Source organism: Hylobates moloch, unplaced genomic scaffold (genome assembly GCF_009828535.3).
Source record: "Hylobates moloch isolate HMO894 unplaced genomic scaffold, HMol_V3 SCAFFOLD_16, whole genome shotgun sequence".
Lineage (NCBI taxonomy): Eukaryota > Metazoa > Chordata > Mammalia > Primates > Hylobatidae > Hylobates > Hylobates moloch.
In genome coordinates, this window is record NW_026652291.1 from 17,475,599 (window position 1) to 17,496,598 (window position 21,000).

Sequence of the window (21,000 nt, forward strand, 5' to 3'; positions counted from 1 at the left end):
AAACTTGGCCACTTCACTGCGAGGGAGGCTGAGAAATGCAGTTTAGCTCTGTGCCGGAAAGAAGTGGGGAATGGATTTTTAGTAGATAGCTAGCAACCTCTATCACAGTTAGCCCCTTTTGCTGCTATCATCCTTTACATTAAACATACGTACCTACTACTCTGGGGAGAAAACCCAAAATTTTGTCCACTTATTGAATTGTCCACTTATTGATATCAAAGTCTAGGATCTCCAAATGATGCTCTGGCCTCTTCTGGAAGTCCAGATACTGTTCCTTAAAGTTCAGCATCCTTTGGACTAACAGACCAGTTATCTTTGCTCCGTCTGCCTATTCAATACACAAAAGTGGACTGGCTAACCACAATAAAAATGCCTAAAGAATTCCCTGGTTCAGAGCAATAATGGAATCCTGTAGGGTAGGTATTGCAAAGATCCCCAAGCCCTGGAAGAAAATGTTTTGATAGACCCTGGGTCTGTTCTCTGCAAGGAACTTTCTTCCTCATTTTCCTCTGTCTCTTGGCTCTGACCTCCTGGAAAATATTTTTGTCCATTAGCCTCCATGGACCCTTAAATGGTGACTATTGAGGAGTATGTTACTAGGAGTTGCACACCTTCCAGAGCCCACTTTCTGCTGTTACATAAGGGTAATTTTACAGATTCAAGCTTGTGGTTTCTTGGGCATTACAGTTTTCTCAAAAACTTGTTAGGTATCTGACCTACTTGTTTCCAGTCAGTTTCATGTGTTTGTAAATAACTCCCAAATTCTTTTCTAGACCTGATCTAAGATTTGTCTTCCTGGATCATACCACCTATTCCACCATCATGGAATCCACATTGAAGTCTAAAATAGCCTGGGTGGCAAAGCAACTTTACTGATATTATCTTTGCCACTTGGCTGGATCTCTCGCTCTCTCTTCTTCTTCTTCTTTTTTTTTTTTTGATCTGCAAATCTTATGTTTTAGTATTTGAGATACAGAACCCATGAGTTTTTTCAGCCCCAAGAAGCTTTGTATTTTTTTTCCAGTTCCACTTTCGCTGGCAAACTAACCAATTATTGCTCGAGTTTATCTGTTTCTTGTAGCACTTGATTAAAAACAACAAATAGCAGTTGACATACACTAATATTCCTACTCTTTTCACCTGCTTTCCCTAAAGCCACAGACTCAATAGGTTCTTGGTCTACCTTCCAAATAATCATAGATGATAATTTTTAAAGTTATCCATGGATAACATGAGGCTTTCGCTTTCTAGCCTCTCATAACCATTTTATTCCTGCCTTCAGTCTGAATGCTAAGCTAATACCTTCCATTTTAGATATTATAGTGCTTACTTTTCAGTACTAGTTCTCATATGAAATAAGGAAGATGGCAAACACGGGGACCCATAACATCCAGTAGCTTACAAAAAATGTATTCCTTTCTCAAGGAGGAGGTTTAATCAGCAGCAACAGTGATATTGTTTTTCAGGGATTCAGGTGTGCTAGGGAGTCTGCCATTTTCTACTCCTGGCTGCCAACATCGCCTCATGGTCATCATCCCAGTCAGCCAGGAAAGATGAGGAGGAGGAGGACCATGAGTGGGAGGTTTCAGGACCATCTAAACCTCATTTTACAGATAAGAAAACTAAGAATTTGGCTAAGGTCACATTGCAAGAGTTTAGTGTGATATCTTTGGGACTAAAATTCAGGTCACCTGCTTCCCACCTCATTACAGAATCCGTGGCACACACTTCTATCCAGTCAAGCTACCCTGGCCCAGTAGCACACTCTATTTCTAACCTCCTGCTGTGAAATGCCAACTGCTTTTCAGTCTGCATTAAACTATGGAGCCACATCATGAATGTGCCATTGGAGAAATACAACAGGATGAATCCTTAACTTTCAGGCTCCCTATTGTCCTCATATATGTTACTCCAACTCTCCACAGGGAATTTGAGTTTCAAGGTATGAGTGAAATAAATCCTGTATAGCCATTACCTCATGTTAACAATGGCTTGGTGATAAACATCCACGGATTGCAGGATGCCTCTAGCAGGGACAGCAGCTTGTTTTTCACAGGGCTTGTTTCTAGAAATGGACATGGAAAGGGAAAACAACTTATACTTGTTTGTTTTTGATTGAAAAAGTGGGCAAATTTAAAATGCATTGGTATGTACTCTTATACATTTGTGTCTCCTGGTTATTTCTTGCAAAACATTCTATGTGGCTCCAGTCATTCATACATAGACTGGCAGTAGTGTTTCCCAAAGTGACCCTTAAGGAATTCTGTTTCTTTGAGATATTTCATGAGAGCATGCAGAGAGAGCTGCAGTCTATATCTTGCCTCTAGAAACATCACCTTTCTCATTAGCAGATAAAAGGCCTTGGAAGTCCTTTCATTTAGCCCATTTCCCAAACTTCTTTGATCATGGAACCCATGTTGATTTTTTTCTTGTACCCTGCTTAGAACTCAGGTTCCACGGGACACTCTTGGGAAGTCCTGGCTTATGAGTATCCTCCAGGAGTTTAACACCCTGGAGGGGGATTTTTGGTCACAATGGCTCTCTGTAGAACCTCATAAATGCAGTTCTAGCTGTGAGCCTGTCACCAAGGTGACCACCGACATCAGCAAATTCTCTTTTGTCACAATGTAACAGTATCTTTCAACTTTCCCCCTACTCCTGAATGTCTAAAGAACTCTCAATGCATATTAGCCATCACCATGGTTGAGACCCAGACATCTGCAGAGACAATCTTGATCCTCCAGCTCCTGCTTCACATTGCTCATGTCACCCTCAGCACTGAAATCCTTACCTCAAGCACTGGGAATTCAGGCCATGGAAGATTAGGATGCTCACAGCAGGTTGCTTTGCCCTTTTTTTCCCTATTCCTTTTTGCCTTTTCTTCTGGGTCTCTCAAAGGCCATCTAATTCTTCTCTGTCATATGCATAGATTTTAGGAACTACTCTGTTTCCTAAGCATGCCTCTGAGAGGACTCACCCCTTACCCCCAGCAACTTATCAAAGAATTTCTGTATTTCTGTCAAACTAGTGGAATGCTGCTCCAAGAATTCTGATTGCATTTTCCCATGTCGTTGTTATGGAAGCTATATCTATATAAAGTGGGAAGATGCCAATAAGGGTCCTTGCTCCTGGAGTGTAAGCTCCCCTATCTTTTATCTCTCTGTTGGTCTAGAAGTGTGGTAAGCAACCCTGGCTGCACATGACAACCTTGTGAGCAGCCTTCAAAATACAGATATCTGGGCCCCAATTTCCGAGATTCTGATTTAAACGGTGGAGTCCATGCATCCATTTTTTAAGCACCAAGGCAATCCCATTGTATGCATATCAGAGTACAATATAACTGATTGAGAACATGGAGTCAATGGAAGTAGAAAATGCCATTCATTATCAAATCATCATAAAGATGAAACAGCTATTCCACTGATAATACACCTGATCACCCAAGTACCCACTCAGCTATTCTGGTCACCCACAGCTCTTCAGATACAGCTTTTCTTCCAGATGCTCAGAAAAGTGTGATAACATAGTAATTTATTCCTGCTCCTGCCCGTTGATCTCCAAGCTCGTGAAAATGGGAAAATAAGGAATGTCTAGGCACTTTACTGATAGATGTCCTTGGTATAATGTTACACTTAAAATTTACAGCTGGGAATGGATTTTCAGCCAGCTCCCATGTGCCCAGTTGAGGGCACTAGTGACTGGCTTGCTACTTGTAGGCAGTTGGTACAATTTGCTCATCTCAGAGGTGTGGGGAGGCAGAGTCTATCAGAGATTGTTCATGAAGGTAGCTGCAGTAGTACCAAAGTGAGGTGCTGAACAGGAGTGATGGGGGTACAGGCAGCTCAGTAAGACAGGGACAAGAAGTCCCACATCTTGTCCCTAACTCACTGTTCTGAACTGCCATCCCGTCTTCCCACTTCTGCCTCAGGAGCAAGTTATCCTTCAAGATTCAGGACAAATGTCACTTCCTCAGTGAAGCCTTCTCTCCCTCCTTGGTGTCTCCATAACACTCTGCTTAGACTCCACATGATATCATGTGTTTTCCTACTAGGTTCTGAACTTCCCGAGAGCAGCAACCCATATCTTAATTCTCTTTGCATCAACAGAGCCCAATACAATGCCTGGCACAGAGTGAGCCTCAATAAATATGTCTATGATATAAATTTTCTAATAAAATGTCTATGGTATCTATTGTCTATCTCAGAGTGAATTTAAGAAATTCAACATCTCTTACAAATCTAGATCATTCACTTAACAGAATGGCGTTACCATATTATCAGTATGCACAGACAATCAACCTCAAGTTCTGCTTCGATGATATATAACAACTCTAACTCTTATCTCACTTGAGAATGGGGGAAAATGATGACTGAATTGAAGGCCACTAAAAAATGGTAGGGAAGAGAACCAGGTACAACATCATTTTGTTTAATCAGAACCGAGATGAAACCTCATCTGCATAAAGATACTTCAGTGCCTTCTCATCCCCTGAAAATGTTAAGCATTTTCTTAAAAAGAGATTGCTGCTGTTTCTAACATGTGCCCAGGGTTCTGGGAATCAACTAGCCCTGTTGCTTCCCTGCTTGCCTGTGCTGGAAATCTCAAAGGCGCTCAGGGAATCTGGGCCTTTGCTCACTTGTTTTCAGGAGGCATGGGGCATTCCTATCTGGAGGCTGCTGAGAGTAACTCCTCTTGAAAATTTGCAGCTAGCTAAATCCACTATGCTTTCTTACCAGATGTGATCCTGACACCCAGAGATGCTAAGCCCAAATGCCCTCAGAAGTCAGGCAGGGAAGGAGAATATGTGGAGTAACACCGTCGTGATTGGTAGGAACTGTGGCAAATGGGAAAAATGCATGCTCTGCCTAAAGATATTTAAGTTCATAATTTTTCTGGAAGTTGAGCCTGCCAAACAAAATACACCTCTAGGCCAATTTATTCAGAAGGCCTAAGTTTTCAATTTGCATATGGCCATTTTCCTTTCCTGCATTCCTACCCCATACCTCTATGTAATATTTGCCCTTGACCCAAGAGTAATTGGGAGTGAGGTGCAGGCAGAAGATGTGGCACTGGGATATGTTGTAATTGAATGTTATGAGGGCAATGATAATTACACAAAATTTTGAGTGGGATGTTTCTTAACTGCATTGAAAGACTTGGCACAAGAAAACGAGAAGCTCATGACAGCCAACTGCCAAGTAAAGACACCCTTAAAAAGTCGAAGTGTTCTATGGCAACTTTGAAGGAGACTCTTATTTTCTGCAGACTGCTGAAAAGCAGGCCCAGCATCTAGTTTTCAGTGTAGCAGAGCTGCACAGGTGACTCAATGCATAGCCCCAACAGATCTCATCTGTCAAAGTTAATGCCCTGATGGGAAAAGAGCGGGACCCCTAACTTGTATTAGGGATATTTAGATATATTATCCTGAGAATTCTGAACTCCAAGATGTCCCTGAACTCCCCAGGATGGCAGAAGCAACTGATTCCAACTTGCCTGAGGGGAACAGTCTCCCCTTTTCTGGAGGCAATGAAATGACACCATTTAAGGCAGGTGCTTTGCAATATGGTACTAGTTCTCTTCCAGATCCAATTCTCATTAGTTTCAGGCCAATGACCAGAGTCAGGTCTCAGCACAGTCTGATCAGGGAAGTACAACCTCTGCCCCAGGAGGAATAGTCTATACTGAAAAGGATTTTCAGGACCTGGAACACATGTCGAAGTAGATCTAAGAGGGCATTGTCCTGGAGTGGGAAGACACATATAAGGCTGTGTAGGGAGCATTTTCAACAAGGGAGAGCTCATTCATGACTTGGATTTCAATGCTTTGGAAATATCTCAAGATGATTCTGAAAATCTGTTTGGATGGATTCTTTAAGCTTATACAGGATGATGGCCTTCAGTAAATGAGGTAGAGATGCTAGGACTTTCTTGATGTATAGTATTGAAGAAAGGATCAGAAGAATAATAAAGATGGGGCTGTTAGAATTAATTTATTATGTAACATCTAAAAACATATCACCCGGCTGTGTTCATTGAAGGAACACAGAATATCTTCCATTAACCAAAGAAATAAGGAATGCAGTGGTCAGAGGGTACAGACAATTGTTTAGAAGTTTAATGGAAATTGTCTTTGTAAAAGGACTGAGGGTTGGAGATGCTGCCATAAAATTGGGCTGTATATTATCAGCGGGGATGACAGGATTCCAGAGTGGCAGAGCTTGGGATTCTGATAGTTGAACTATAAGGAACATGGTGGACATAATGTCTATAATGAGCTCTAAGGTCAGGCTGTCAATCAAAATGCCCTAATGGGGATCTTTGGTGTTGGCTAATAGACCATGGTGTTCTTAGGTGTGAGACAGCTAGACTGCTGACAAGGATTGCTGACTTGCACTATTTTATTTTAAAAAATGGAGAACTACAGAATAGAAGTGTTAACATCAGTCACCACAATGAAATCTGTAGTCTTTCTTCCAGTTTCAAAATTTAAGTTATTTTGTAGACCTAGAACCCACTAGTTGAAAGGGAGGCTGAGTTCCCTTAAGGAATAACATTGAAATGCTATTGAAAAAATATATGTAAATATGAAATATTTCTTATAATCCTTCCCAAAAGGGACCTGTGGCCATTGATAGACTATTGTACACTGGGGAAGGAAGTACATATATTTGTTTTTGAGCACCGTTAAATATGGGATCCGAGTTTTCTGATGCTAGTGGACTCAAAGCTTTATCATGGAATTCCAGTTAGAGTAGGTATATGGAAGCTAGGTGATAAATGGAATGTTATCTCAAGTTTATCTCAGTTATTTTTCTTTTTTTATGATTATACTTTAATCTTTAGGGTACATGTGCACAACATGCAGGTTTGTTACATATGTACACGTGTGCCATGTTGATGTGCTGCACCCATTAATTCGTTATATAGCATTAGGTATATCTCCCCTCCCCCCACCCCACAACAATCCCCAGTGTGTGATGTTCCCCTTTCTGTGTCCATGTGTTCTCATTGTTCAATCGCAAGGACAAAAAATCTCAGTTATTTTTCTAGTCTCCAAATACACAGTTATTTTAAGCATCTGGCAGAACCCTCCCATTGTTTCTCTGACTTGTAGATTAAGGGCCATTATGGTAGCAAGGGCTCTGTGGAAACCCCTGAAATTTCTGCAATTCCTTCTCCTCCTACATATACACAGATACACAAATGCACACACACACACACACACACACACACACACACACACCCCTATGTACACATCCATGCCCTATATGGAAAATAAGCAATCCGCATCCTAAAAGGAATTATACAATGTGTAATTCTTTTAATGTGTAAATCTTTGTTACACATTAAAGATTTAAAGGATGAAGGTGTGGTGGTCTCATCACATCCCTATTCAGTTGGTTTATCTGTATCCTGAAAAAACATATGGGTCATGGCAGACAAAATGTGGTACCTTTCATGAAAAAGATCAACACAGTCTTTGGCATTTTATATGCAGCTACTAATCTGGAAAACACTTTGTGTTTAAGTCAGGGGTAGGCAAACTACAGCTCATGGGCCAAACATGACCACAGACTACAAAAGCAGAGTTGAATAATTATAACAGAACCATGTGGCTAAAAATATTTATTATATGACCCTTTACAGAAAATGTTTGTTGACTAGATTTCCATCAGCAAAAATGATCAAAAGGAATTTGACTTTACATTTAGAGGGGCAACTCTACATATTCACTGTTGTGTTAACTCTCCTGTTCCCTGTCACAATATAATAGCTAGATATTTCCATCACCTTAACCTTCTGCAGAATGTCATGGTGTCACACTTGTCTACTGCATTGATGATACCATGCTTATTGGAAATGTTAATACCCTAGGTGACGCAGTAAGATACATTCATATCAGACGGTAGGTGATAAACCCAATGAAGTTCAGGTTCCCATGATATTGGTCAACGTAGTAGATATCCAGCAATCCAGAATATGCTAGGACATTCTTCCAAAGAAATAAGCACATTGTTCTACTTGCAACTCCTACCACTAAGAAAGAGGTACACTGCTTGGTGAGCCTTTTTGAATTTTGGTGGAAGAATAGACTGCATTTAAAAATACTGCTTTGGTCTATATTCTGGGAGATATGGAAGTTTTGCCTGGGCCACATTTAACAGAAGGCTCTGCAGGAGCCTTCTGCAGCGCCAGACTATTGAACTATAAAACTCAGTAGATCTAATCTTGATAGAGCTCTCCATGATGAAGGAACTGTAGGAAATGAGAATCTCCTTCAAAGTTGACAAAGAGTTATCTGGCTTTTGCAGACTGCAATTTCTTTTACAGCTCCTGGCCTGCTACCGGATATTTGTAGAGATTGAACGTCTAGTTATAACATCACAAGACACCAAGTGTGAGCTGTTTCTGAGTCCATTTAGTATTGCTATAAAGGAATACCTGAGGCTGAGTAATTTATAAAGGAAAGAAGTTTATTTGGCTCACTGTTCTGCAAACTGTACAAGAAACATGGTGCTAGCTTCTGTTTCTGCAGAGGGCCCCAGGCTACTTCCACTCATGGTGGAAGGCTAAGGGGAGCCAGTATGTGCAGAGATCACATGGCAAGAAAGGAAGTGAGAGAGAGAGAGAGAGAGAGAAGTGGAGGTGCCAGACTCTTTAACAAGCAGCTGTCATTGAAACTAAAAGAGCAAGAGCTCACTCACTAATGAGAGAATGGTACCAAGCTATTCATGTGGGATCCACTCCTCGTGGCCCAAATACCTCCCACTAGGGCCCACCTCCAACACTGGAAATCAAATTTCAAGATGAGATTTGAAAGGAGCAAATATCTGAACTACAGCAAGCTGTGTATGATTAGATCCACTAAATCATAGATTGGGTTAGCACAGCAGCAATCTACATTATGGAATGTCATGCCTGGAAATGGGACTGAGGCAGGTCCAAAAGGCAAGAGTAAATTGCACGAAGAGGTGGCACAAATTTGCATGTCATCTGTTTCTATCACTCTGATACCTTTTATCTCATCTTGCACTTATGGTTTATAGGGGATTCCCTATGACCAACTGATAGAAGATTGAAAAAAAAACTTCACGCCTGGCTCACAAGTGTGTCAACAGATGCTAGTCAAAAATACACTGTTGACATATTATAGATCCACTCAGTGGTATCTCTAAAGAGCAGCGGTAAAAGTAAATTAGCCAGCGGGAAAGTGGTGAGCAGTAAATTTGTCATCCACTTGACATGAATGACTGGTGAGGAGTCTGGAAGGAATCAAATTAGAAAATTGGGGAATGATGATGTCACAGGATGAGGCATATAGATTGACCTATAAAAATGGACACAAATTTTGCAGCTATTACTACCTACCAGAGAACATCTACCACCAACAGGTCTCTCAGCAACCAGTGGGGAAGGCTACCTCATCATGTATGTCACTTCATCTCTCTCTCATTGACTGCTTCTATGCTGGACAGTGAGCCCAAGAAAAGGGTGGTCTCATGGCAGAGATAAAGGTTTGCATGAACTCCTTCTAGTCTAGCTAATGATACTCTTGAATGCTCGATTTGTCAACAGCAGAGATTGAGGAGATCAGCCAGTCTCTCGGTATCAGGTAGATTACAATTAGACATCTTCTACCCTGGGGGCTGGGGAGGACAGAAATTTGTCCTCGTAGGAATTGATCCTTAATGTGAATAGACCCTGGGTTTGCCCTCCTTGTCTGTAGTACCTCCACTGGCTTACCATCCAAAAGTTTTTAGAATGCTTGACTTGTCAACACATATTTCACACAGCATTGCTACACACCAAGGGAACTGTTTTATAAGAATCAAGGTAATGAGTGCATGAAACAGAATCTAATAATTGTTCCTTGTACCCCATCACCCAGAAGCAGCCATCCTAAGAGAATGGTAGAAATCATATTAAAGGTTCATTAAGATCCCAGCTTGGGGACAACATCTAGCAGGTTTGAATGTGATCCTCCAGGATATGGCATATACATTAAGCCAATGACCCATATATGGTTTTGAATCCCCAGTAGCTCAATTATATAAAACTGGGAACCAAGTGTTTACAGAATTTGTGTTTACCATCTTCCATCTTGCAACTTTAGCCTCTATTGGATTAGAAATCTTAATTGTGACTGTGGATGGGAAAGAGAATAATTCTGCCAGATAAAATGTAAGGGTCCCCTGAATTTGAAGCTGAAAATATCAGTTGAACTCCTCATGCTTATGGACCAGCAGGGAATAAAAAGTTAGCACATCATGAAAAGCAATAGCCCCTGACTCTGCTGAATAGCTAGAGTTGCTGTTCCCAGTGAGGACAAGAAGAAACACATCTGGAACCCAAGGGTTTCACAAGGGTCTCTTGGTGCTCCTGGGTCCAGTGATAACAGATTTGTACATAGTTTGTATTGTACCTACATAATTGTATTGTCAAAAGTTGATGTGTAATTGTATTGCAACAACTATGGCCCAAAAAGGATAAGGAAAACAAAGGTTCAAGCCCCTCAAGGATGAATGTTTGTGTCATCCCACCAGGAGACCAACACAGATAGCTAACGTGCTGGCCCATAGTGAGGGAAATATAGAATTGCTGGAAGAGGTTGGAGATAAATATTACTTATGACTTCAGATCCAGGTCCAGCTATGGAACAGAAGTTTGTCTTGCTTATCCTCCACCAGACTCTGGTGGACCATCCCCTTGAAGGGGACCTTGTGACAGATTGGATGAGTGCTTCCCCTCTTGTAGAATAGATAAGGACAACTTATTCTCACAAAAATGGGGACCTATATTGTAGTATGCGATTTGGATATAATGATGGGGGATAGTGGCCCTGAATAGTGCAGAAGGTGGACTGTATTATGCACCTTTTATGTGCTAATTTATATGCTTTGGCTCACCGATTTCATTCAAGCTGCCACTGAGATAACTTGCTCTTAGGGTATATTCTGATCACTTGCATGCAAGCGCAACCTGACATTGTTGCAACTTCTCACCTCCTTCCCTGGGGCCACCCTGATGATACTTACATAAGAACCTTGTTGCATTCAAATATGTGTAATATGGAGGTGCAGGGAGGTTCATGCTCTGTGAGACAAACCTTTGACCAATTGGAGGCTGCAGCCAGTGGCTAAATTCTTCACTTTTCTCTGTGATGAAATTATTACAACTTCTTAGAAGATGGTCCTATGGGATTGAGCAATCAGTCACACCTGGCAGCAGTTAGACCTATAATGCATCCTCATATTACTCCCCCTCTTTCTCTATTCTACTCCCTTGTTCCTCATTCCTGCTCCCTGGGATTGTACAATCTAATTCAGGCTGAAATATTATCCCACTTCCCAATCTGATCCACTTGTGGCCCTCTGGTGATTCCACTGCCACAGTGAACATTCCCTCTCATTGTACCATAACTGAAATGTGGCATCTTCTGAGGACACAACTTTCCCTGCAGCCCGCTCAAATGAAGACTCCTGGCTCACCAATACTATTCCCAGACCATTCTTCTTCCTTGTTCCTTTGAAATGTATGTCATCCAACTAAAATACCTTCTTGTCCTTCTAAATATCTTTTGTATCTGTCCATTTCTTGCAACCCAAGATGCCACCTGCCTAGTTCAGGTCTCCACTGAATCTTGCCTGTTTGTTTGAACAGCTCTCTCTTTCCACCATCAAATAACTCTCTGCTTCTCATTTTGCCTCCCTCCACCTATTTTGGACACTGAGACAAAAGTAATCTTCCTAAAGCACAAATTGGATTGTCATTCATCTACTTAAAACTTTTTTGTGGCTACTTATTGACTTGTTTCTTTCCAGCCTTTATCTTCTGCCACTTCCTCCCTCACCATCAGCTTCAATAACACTGAACTACTTTCATTTTCCTAAAATGGAGCCTGTCCTTTGCATGTGCTGACCCTGAAACAACCTCCCACTCTTGATCAATGCCCACTCAGCCACTTAGGTCTCAGAGGCAAGTGTCCTGGACCCTTTCAAGATTGAGCTAGTAGCACACATCTTATCCAACCTTCTTACTTAACTCTTGCTGTAGCACTCGCTACTTTGTAATTTTTGTCTCTGGATCCTCTGTCAGACCTAAGGCTTCCCAATTCTCCTAGCATCTAGTAAAATTTAAGCATTTGGCAAAAATTCATTGCAAGAATGTCTAGATGAATTGTTTTTCTTTTCTTCCGATTAACTTGTTCACCATCTTTTGTAATATCATTAAAAAGATGAATGTACATTTTTTCTTATGTATTTTCCCAATGTACTTAAAAAGTAAAAATAAATGGCATATGAACAGCATGAAATTGACTGGGACCTTTCTCAGGCACAGTTTATATCACTGGGCTAAACCTCTTACAGTCAGCATTTAGGACAGATAGATTAAATTCCATACGTAGACTTGTAATCATGTATCATATTCGTATTCCTTTTACATTTTCATATTTTTAAAATCCTGTGCCATATTTTTATCACAATAGTGCATCACAAAGCTGAACACACCTCCTCTTGAACATTTATCACTAGTGGCCTTGAATCTTATATGATATCATTATCAGAATTTCTACTTCATAGTGACTGATAGAGAGCAGCAGCCTCAGCTGTAAAAATAGAGTCCCCAGGGAATACTGATAGCCTTTTTCCAATAAAGCGAAATCTATTTGTAATAATAGGTATATGCAAAGACCTCCTGAAATTACAGGAGCAAACTCCTTCCGCATCTCGACCTAATTAAGATCCGTTATTCAACAGTGATCGGTCAGATTTTACTGTAAGAAGGAAGAAAACAAGGATCCTGCTAGAACAACATGGAAACAGGTAGGCTATATGTATGGTGGTTACAGTCACAGGCATTTGGGTTCAAATTCTTGTTCTGCTTTTAGCCTCTCTAGCTTTCCATCTCTTATTGTACAATGGGGAAAATAACATCTACTTCATAATATTGTGGGGAAATTAAGTAAAATATCAGATGTGGAGTTCTCAGCACATAGTATCCTCTCAACATACCCATGGCCGCTATCACTGATGAATTTCCGGAAACCTGGGACAACAAGGAAATCTATTAAAAGAGCCTTAGGAACCAGCATCTTCACGGAGGGATGGGGGTCAAGGAGCCAGAGGGAGGTGAGAGAGGATGAAGGGAGAGTGACCATTTTCTCTAAAGTAGTTTTTATTAAACTTTAACAGCTTCCAACCTGGGGTTCAGAACTCTAGGCAATGACCTAGTAGTCAGTAAGGCAGGAATAAATTGTGATAAGCCTGGTTCTATTATGGAAAACATTCTCGGCAAACTGCAGGGGAGAGATAGCGGGAAGATCCATGGCTAATGCACTGCTTTTAAAGGACTTTCGTAACTCACTGGACACACAGGGATGTTATGTGCTTTTGCCTAGTCATGAACAGAAAATAAACACAGTGACTTACTTGTCAGGCAGAAAACTTGATTAATTTTTTTAAGCAGTAAGCAGAATCATAGGAAATCATTTCCTTAACGCAAGCCTGGAATAAACGGGAGGTTCATTTGTCACGAATCCATTTCGGCGTTCACGTGATAAAAAAATACTGCCACATGTGGAATGAGCCAAGCGGGCTTTAGAACTGAAGGGGACCAGCCCCTCCACACCTGTGGGTGTTTTTCGTCAGGTGGGACGAGAGACTGAGAAAAGAAATAAGACACAGAGATAAAGTATAGAGAAAGAACAGTGGGCCCAGGGGACCAGCACCTAGCATACGGAGGATGGGCGCCAGCACTGGTCTCTGAGTTTCCTCAGTATTTATTGATCACTATCTCTACCATCTCGGAGAGGGGGATGTGGCAGGACAATAGGGTAATAGTGGGGAGAGGGTCAGCAGGAAAACATGTGAGCAAAGGTCTCTGTGTGATAAATAAGTTTAAGGAAAGGTACTGTACCTTGATGTGCATGTCCACAAACATCTTGGTGCATTAAAGAGCAGTATTGCTGCCAGCATGTCTCACCTCCAGCTACAAGGTGGTTTCCTCCTATCTAAGTAAATAGAACATATAATCAGGTTTTACATTGAGACATTTCATTCCCAGGGATAAGCAGGAGACAGATGCCTTCCTCTTCTCTCAACTGCAAAGAGGCCTTCCTCTTTCACTAATCCTCCTCAGCACAGACTCTTTACGGGTATCTGGCTGGGGGACGGTCAGGTCTTTCCCTTCCCATGAGGCCATATCTCAGGCTATCACATGGGGAGAAACCTTGGACAATACCTGGCTTTCCTGGGCAGAGGTCCCTGTGGCCTTCCGCAGTGTATTGTGTCCCTGGGTACTTGAGATTAGAGAATGGCGATGACTTTTACCGAGCATACTGCCTTCAAACACATTTTTAACAAAGCACACCCTGCACAACCCTAGATCCATTAAACCTTGAGTCAACACAGCACATGTCTCTCCAAGCACAGGGTTGGGGCTGGGGTTACAGATTAACAGCATCTCAAGGCAGAAGAATTTCTCTTAGTACAGAACAAAATGGAGTTTCTTATGTCTACTTCTTTCTACATAGACACAGTAACAGTCTGATCTCTCTTTCTTTTCCCCGCGATAGAACTCTGAAATAAACATTGCAAAAAATCATACCCATAAAAATATTAGTCTGCATTTCTTATGCTCATATTTTAAGGTTGAAAAGATCAATATAACATTAGTACTTTATCACTCTCAAATACTTTTATGTCCAATATTTCATTTGCACTGAATAACAGATGCCATTCAGTGGGCAGGGGAAATATCCTCCTATTAAAGACAAGGACACAGTCTCTGAGAGATTATCTCATTTGTTAAAGGTCACGTAGCCTGTAAATGAAAGAACAAAAGTTCAAACAAACCTCATGCCTCCAAATCAAGAGGAAGCCTCGGCCGGGCGCGGTGGCTCACGCCTGTAATCCCAACACTTTGGGAGGCAGAGGCGGGTGGATCACGAGGTCAGGAGATTGAGACCATCCTGGCTAACACGGTGAAACCCTGTCTCTACTAAAAATACAAAAAAAAAATTAGCCGGGCGTATTGGCGGGCGCCTGTAGTCCCAGCTACTCGGGAGGCTGAGGCAGGAGAATGGCGTGAACCCGGGAGGCGGAGCTTGCAGTAAGCAGAGATCGCACCACTGCACTCCAGCCTGGAAGACAATGAGACTTCGTCTCAAAAAAAAAAAAAAAAAAAAAAGAGGAAGCCTCAAGGGACCACACTGATACTGCTGTTAGATATGTTCACAGTCTTATGTATTTTGATGTTTGCACAGACCATTTTTAACATACATGTTTAGCAGTCAATGCCACAGGAAATCAGACCAGGGCATGTGTTTAGACATCTTATGGATATTTCCCTGAACGGGCCCATGAATAGAGTGTAAAAATAGATAAGAAACCGACTTCCTGTTTGTTTCTCTGCTCCCACTTTTTTTTTTTTTTTATTATACTTTAGGTTTTAGGGTACATGTGCACAATGTGCAGGTTTGTTACATATGTATCCATGTGCCATGTTGATTTCCTGCACCCATTAGCTCGTCATTTAGCATTAGGTATATCTCCTAATGCTGTCCCCGCCCCCCGCACCCCCCACCCCACAACAGTACCCGGAATGTGATGTTCCGCTTCCTGTGTCCATGTAGGTTTATTGCGGCACTATTCACAATAGCAAAGACTTGGAACCAACCCAAATGTCCAACAACAATAGACTGGATTAAGAAAATGTGGCACGTATACACCATGGAATACTATGCAGCCATAAAAAATGATGAGTTCGTGTCCTTTGTAGGGACATGGATGAAACTGCTCCCACTTTTTGTCCTTCTCCTGTTGTGCTCTGGGAGGCTGATCTTAGGACCTACAACAAAGAGATTTCTCACTGGCTTCCTGGTGGTTCATTCAATAGGGAATTCCTGCAGCAAGTTGGAGGGAGGGAGGAGAAGCAGGGGTGGGTTTTTGTTTCTTTCCCTAGTTCTCATTTTAATGCCTGGCCATAGGCTGGCTATGCCTGGGGGTCTGCAGACAGACTTCTGTGCCTCCAGCTTTGGTAACCACCCCCTCTGCTTGCCCTCTCAGAGCCAGGGGCCTCAGGGTGCCCAGATGTTCTTATCCCCAGTTCCCGCATCATCCTTGTGGCTTCCCTGTACCCTGCCCATCCTTTGTAACTATCTCTTTACTAAACTTTCCTCAGAATACCTGAATTTGAGTGATCTCTCCATTGCCTGCCAGGATCCTTCCTGACATTACCATCCAGAATGAATATTTCTGAAGGAGTCTATTCTCTATGCAAAGAAACTCAATTTCTTACCATGTATAAAAGGAAATAAACATTGTTTTCAATGGAAAATAATGTAGGGGACATGTCTGGTGTCACAGGTGTGTTTGGACCACACAGCCCAGAAAGATGTAGTCATAGAAACAGACTCTTTTCTCTCTTTGTTTGGTAACAGCATCTTGATTTTCCCTTGAGAAACCATCCTCTCTTCTCCTTACAGTCTCTGTTGTTATGATGGGACTGACCCTACTCTCCAGGGCAGGCGTGGGGCCCCGCCCTGGCTTATGAGAAAACTATACACCCCTAACCACAGTGATCGGTTTAAAGATGGGAAGGGACAAGGGCAGGGGAACCTTGAAATTTTCCAGAGATACCAAGAAAGAGGCTCTCTTCCCTATGGATTTTCTAATCTGTGGAACCTAGGCCTGGAGATGCTGTTAACTATCTTTGACATCATATAAACGCCAAAATAAAATAGCAAAAGGTGGAACTGAAAGTTGGTGAAAATGTCCTCCTGGCCACAGAGGTTGAGCATTTGAATTCAGCCATGCCTGAAAGTGTCCCTGCACTTTTCTCCCCTGGACCAATAGTCTTTGTGTGTGTGTGTGTGTGTGTGTGTGTGTGTGTGTGTGTGTGTGTATGTGTGTGTGTGTATGTGTGTGTGTGTGTGTGTATGTGATCTGTTGTCACCTTTATCCAGAAAAGTCTACAGTAAAGAAAAAATTTCTGAACTGGGAGACTTGGAATTGGGCTTAGATCCCTCACCTATAAAATGAGGGTTTTGTACTGGATGTTCTTCAAATGCCTTTCTAGAGCTGAACATGGAGAAGGATCAACAGTAGCCAATCTTCCAGGTCAGCTAGAACTGAGGGAAAAGTTATGCCTCCATGTGAGCTCATTCTCTGTTCCCGGCACATTCACCGCAGCACTGCTGTCCATCCAATAAAGGACAGACATCATTACAAATAAGGGCCCTACCCAGCCCTGGTCAGCCCTATTGATAACTCCCAGGAGATTTCATTCCATCTTCCCACTTCAATCCAATTAACCAAATACACTATATAATTTTCATGATACCTCTCTTAAAATCTAATCAGCACACCAAATGTCCAAAGAAATATTCAATGTCTACCAAAAGTAAAATGTGGTGCTAGTTATTGTGATTGTTAGCATTCCATCTTTATGTCTATCGTCCTTGAAAGGGACTCAAAAAACCCTTCCAAGCCCTCCAAGTTTCCACCAAGTAATATCCTCCTTCGCGCACTGTGGCTTTTTGATACTTTCCTCTGGCATCCATTTGATGAAAATTATTTTCATCAAAGGATGCCAGAAAAACAAATGAGTTTTAAAGTAAAGATGAAGGAAAATTTTGAACAGTACTTAATTTCCTCATTATTCATCCATTCATTGTTCCACTATCCAATGACCAAGGCACTGTTTCTGGGCTGTTCACAGTTTTTTAGTTGATGAAAATAAGCCTAGCTTAAATAAACTAGGCTTACGTAAAATCAATGTAATAGCACAATCCTGCATAATTTGCCAAGCATTTGATGAGTTGAAAGGCCACATATTTGCACACTACATTTAGATGTGGGAAAGAAACTATTATCATTGTGCCCTGAAAACCTCATTCCCACCATTGGTGGGGGGAAAAAACCCCCTAAATTTGTGCATAGAAGATATCTCCATGTCTGCTGGCTTAAATAGTCTTTTAAAGACTTGTTTATGTCTTCTGGATAAAGACTCAAGTTTAAGGTCCATGCCCCTCTTAGTACTGTTTCTCGTCTTGGAGAGCCACTCACTAGAAGGCACTTTCCACGAGAGTTGCCTCTCACAAGATGTAGTCTTCCATAAGATGGCAACTGGATGGAGAGGAAAGCTTACCTGTCCTCTTTGCTGTGAGGATGTCCACCTGCTGCTCCTCATACTGTCTTCTGGTCCCCTCTGGCCTTTGAGATGATGTCCTGTCTGTCCATTAGGCATCCCCCTGACAGAAGCTGCTGAGACCACAGCCAGTATAATTGGTGATCTGGTGGCCTGCTGGGGGTCTACTGTGTCCCCTCCTGTTATACTCCCTTACCTTGGTTCTTGCTAGAGCAGCAGCTCCCCATGGTCTCAGCTACCTCCTCCATCCACCCTGGGCCTTGGTTGTCCACCAAGCAGCCTCTGCCATGGGGTCAAGTTTCCCTCCCAAAGGGATCCATGGGAGGCCCACTGGCCCTCATCTCTCTTCCTTACTCTTCTTCCTCTGGGAGCAAGTGACAATGTTTGGATTCCTTCCCTATCCCACAGCAGAGGACCATTCCCAGTTATCTTTTCTTCTTAAGTATCACCACCATGGTATACCACCATGTCGATTTTTCTGTTCTCTTGCAGTTTTACTAATGCAGGGGTGCCCTAAAAAGTGATCTCCTCCTTGAACCCCAAACAAGGCATGAGTCCCCTCTGCTGCTCTGCTTCTGGGTTTCCTTGCTGATCTCTCTTGATACGAATCCGGAAATCTGTCCTATCTCTTGCTCTCGCTTTCTGTACCTCATGCCTTCTTCGTAGAATCAGAAGGCATCCTACTTCATCTTTCTGTTGTTAAAAGAAAAACTTTAGCCGAATTAAATTTAAGAGAGTTTAATTGGGCAAAGAACAATTTGCAAATTGAGCAGCCTCCTGAGCCAGAGTAGGCTCAGGGACTCCAGCACAGCCAAATGGTGGAAGATTTATAGATAGAAGAAAGAAAGTGACATACAGAAAATGGTGTGAGGTACAGAAACAACTAGATGGGTTACTACTTGATGTTTGCATCATTTGAACACAGTTTGAACAGTTGGTCACCTTTGATTGGCCAAGACTCAGTGATGACACAAGAGTAGACTACAGTCTGAGCACTCTGTCTTAACAAGCTCTCCAGGTGATTCTCATCCATGCTAAAGTTTGAGAACCTCTTCTCTAGACTGTAAAATTATGTATCTCCACACCCACACCCAGGGCCAAGCAGCACTGGCATTACCTGAGAATTTCTTAGAAATGTAGAATCTCAGGCCCCACTTCAGATGTACTGAATAAGAATCTTTTAAACTAAGATTCCTAGTTAATTCTTATAAACATTAAAGTTTGAGAACCATTGCACTAGGTGATTGGACCTATATTCAACCTGGATTCTAGATCATAGGTGGACAGTATCATTTTTTAAATTATTATTATATTTTAAGTTCTGGGGTACATGTGCAGAACGTGCAGGTTTGTTACACAGGTATACACATGCCATGGTGGTTTGTTGCACCCTCAACCCATCATCTACATTAGCTATTTCTCCTAATGCTATCCCTTCCCTAGCCCTCCAACCCCCGACAGGCCCCGGTATGTAATGTTCCCCTCCCTGTGTCCATGTGTTCTCATTGTTCAACTCCCACTTATGAGTGAGAACATGCAGTGTTTGGTTTTCTGTTCTTGTGTTAGTTTGCTGAGAATGATGGTTTCCAGCTTCATCTATGTCCCTGCAAAGGACATGAACTCATCCTTTTTTAAAAGATATGTTTTCTTCTCTTTTCCAGGGAGGCCACCTCCTGTCAAAGCTAGGACATCTGAGAGACAGTGGTCACACTACAACTCAACTGCATGCACACCTAAAACAGTAGCTTATTTTCTCTGTTTATTCTTCTTAGTATTATTCTTCTTTCTGATTTACGAACCTACTGGGTATCGGTGCTAAAAATTATTTTACTTGCGAATTAATGATATCACCACCTTTTCTTGCTTAAACTATCTTTTTAGGTTAGCTCAGCTACTCTGGGCTAAACATTCAGTCTTTCAGATATATTCCACTTACCCTAGCTCCTCCCATGGTGGTTCCGGGGTTGGAGAGGCTTACATGACCTTGTAGTAACAGGGCAGAGGCAGGGCTATGCTGCTCATTGGGCATTCTGTAAAAGTAAGATGTGTCTTCCTTATGATACCTTCCTTCCAGATGTTGGAAAGTTGTCGTGCTGCTTTTATTAGAGCAAGCATCTTGTTGCCATATGCTTTAAAATGGACATAATAAATGTGCAAATCTTCAATGTCTGTTAAATGAATGGTGCCCTCTTAGACATGGATTTCTTGTGCAATACTCAACCTGCACAACTGTATGCCAGTCTCTATTTTTGTACCACAGTAAAGTTCATGCATAAGGCTGAATATGGGGTTTTCCTCAGAGGCTTGCAGCTATCTTCAGGAAAAGCAGATTATTGGCATTGACCATCCTGGCCACTCTGGAAATTCTATTGCTCTCAGGCTATGAGGATCAACATCTGTCTCTGACGTCCTCATTTTAACTCTTCTTTGCCTCCTCCCCTTAGACCAATGGGGTCAGGAGCCCAGGCTTTTTCATTTCCCTGAATAATAGAAGCTTCGTTTACATCATGATTGGTTCTCACTACCCCCTGGCATACAGAAAACTCCAATTTTAAGTCAGCCAGTCCTGCTTCTTGATATGAGATGGGAGCCTAAGAGGTTTAAAAAGTTCTTTTATTTCCCCATAATGTCTGGCTTTTGAGACTCCCTCACTAGTGACTCACAAACAATGCTGACTTGCTTTTTCTAGCTAAAATTTACCCTTTTCCTGAAGCATAAAACACACTGTTTTTGTGTGTAGGCCTCACGGGGCAGCAGTGTTTTCTGGATTTGAAAATTTAACAGCAAAGCTCTCACAAAAATTGTATTATTGTATCTGTCTCTTGTGGGACTTTATTGAAAACTATAAGAA

At 41.9% G+C, this 21,000-nt stretch overlaps 1 protein-coding gene across 4 annotated transcripts in view; it reads left to right on the forward strand.

Moving 5' to 3' along the window:
• Nucleotides 1-2,690: 2,690 nt before the first annotated feature.
• Nucleotides 2,691-21,000, forward strand: part of GALC (galactosylceramidase) — a 103,346-nt gene continuing 85,036 nt past the window's right edge. The window contains exons 1-2 of one of the 4 annotated variants that reach the window (XM_058429254.1): nt 2,691-2,840; nt 12,758-12,823. The gene's annotated coding sequence lies outside the window, so the exon portion shown is untranslated. Of the gene's footprint in view, nt 2,841-4,736; nt 4,828-12,678; nt 12,824-21,000 lie in introns of all 4 variants that reach the window. The other 3 variants (XM_058429256.1, XM_058429255.1, XM_058429257.1) reach the window with 3 other exon arrangements.